Raw genomic sequence first — 2,124 nt, 5'->3', positions numbered from 1 at the left:
CTGAGAGAATTGGGGGCCGGGGTTTCACTGCTGTGAATCAATGACTGCTATGTTTCTCATTCTTCCCTTTTTCAAATGGGAATTTTTAATGGCAGTTATCTTCTTCCTGCTCTGCATTATGTGTTTAGTGGAAGTTGGAGGGGCAGATATCTTTAAATTCCCAGGTCATTGGACTTGATGGAAAGGAGAGTGTATCACCAGAGATAGAGGACTTGGAGAAGACTGCAATAACTGGATGGGACTTTAGGTGGTCTTCTTTAGGGAGAAAGTAAGCTATTTAACTAAACCTTTGTTCTCTTCCTGGACACATGCTAGACTACATTTCCCAGCCTCTCTTGCAAGTATCTGTGGTTATGGGACTGAGTCCTAGCCAACTGGAATGTGAGTGGAAGTGGTATGTACCATTTCTAGGCCCAGTGCCTCCATGGTCTCTCTCCCCATGCATTAGCTGGTTACAGAAGATGGCTAATATACTAAGGGATGGTGAAGCCACAGATGAAAGGAGCCTGGGTCCTTGATTCACTGCTTGGAGGTCATCACCCATCAACCAGTAATATCTTCAGAGTGTTACATGAGAAAGAAAAACTTCCACTGTGTATTTGAGCTGTTATTCATTTGGGGTCTATTTTATCCCTGCAGCACTAGCATACACTGATAAGTAAACTCACAGTAACTGAGGAAAATGCTAGATAGCACTGTAGCAGAAAAACAGAAGTTCCAAACAATATTTGGAAAGGCAAGGTCTAACACCTAATTGTTGGGGGCAAAAATCAAAGAGTAAGATAAGTCTCCAGAACACTGCCTGCCAGCAGTACTGGAAGGAGTTATTTTAGGAATGGATTGTAAGGCTTTTGGAGAGATTCAAAATGCCTAACTCTCCAACTTCATCAAACTACAAGAAATGAGTTTAACTGTGACCCAAGGGATGAAATGAAGTGATAGGTAGAAAGCCAGAGGAACAACTAAAACCTGAGCATCAAACCTACAGACATAACTGAAGCAATAAGAATGTTGGAGGAACACATTTGTAGGGTGAAGAGAGAAAGAACCCAAGCAGTGACCAGAGTTAAGGCAAGGACACCAGAAATGTCATGAGGGGCAAATGAAAACCATATTGTCAAATCCCTTGAATCCAGACTAGAGACTTGAATAGTTAACCCCATAAGGTTTAGAGTAGAAGAGTAATTTTAAGAAGGCCAGTTTAATAGGGGTAAGAATCAGAAAGAGATCCATTGGAAGCTTTTTTTTTTTTTTAAGATGAGGTCTCACTCTGTCGCCAGGCTGGAGTGCAGTGGCGCAATCTCAGTGCAACCTCTGCCTCGTGGGTTCAAGTGATTCTCCTGCCTCAGCCTCCCAAGTAGCTGGGGTGACAGGTGCCCGCCACCACGCCTGGCTAATTTTTGTATTTTTAGTAGAGACGGGGTTTCAGCACGTTGGCCAGGCTGGTCTCAAACTCCTGACCTCAGGTGATCCACCTGCCTCAGCTTCCCAAAGTGCTAAGATTATGGGTGTAAGCCACCGCACCTGGCCGGAAGCTATTTTTTTAAAATCAGATGTTTAAAATCATAGGTGATTAGATATAAGGTAATACTAGTAACCTAGATCATGTGAATAGAGAATTTTTTTTCTTTAATGAGATGAGTGAGAGAGACATTGAAAAGGAAGCATTCTGAGAATTGATGACCAATTCAGTGAGGAGTCATGCAAAGCACTGGAATGACCAAGTCACAGGAATCAAGAGCTGACATCCTCTCATTAGAATATACATTCCCCAATGGCAGAAACTTTTCACAACTGTGTGCCCCGTGCCTGAACAGTATCTAGGGCATAAAATGAATGAATATTAATGAATCTTTATTTCTGATGGAGTTTGGGACATTGGGAAGTTTGAGGGGGCTTGAGAGTTTTTTTTGGGGGGGTGTCTTTTTAGGCAGCTATTTGTTTTAATTGAATAGAATCAGCCAAGAATAGATTATATTTAATGTGCATTATTTGCCAAAGCAATAAAAATATACAAATACACTAGAGAAATATAGTCAATAATACCTGAAATGAAAAGAATACTTGTTCAACAAAAAGAAGTTGATTTATGAAACCCCATTTCCTCTGTGATTTCTGGCTCAT

This window comes from Gorilla gorilla, chromosome 1 (assembly GCF_029281585.2).
Source record: "Gorilla gorilla gorilla isolate KB3781 chromosome 1, NHGRI_mGorGor1-v2.1_pri, whole genome shotgun sequence".
Classification (NCBI taxonomy): domain Eukaryota; kingdom Metazoa; phylum Chordata; class Mammalia; order Primates; family Hominidae; genus Gorilla; species Gorilla gorilla.
Note: the sequence above shows the minus strand (reverse complement) of the source record.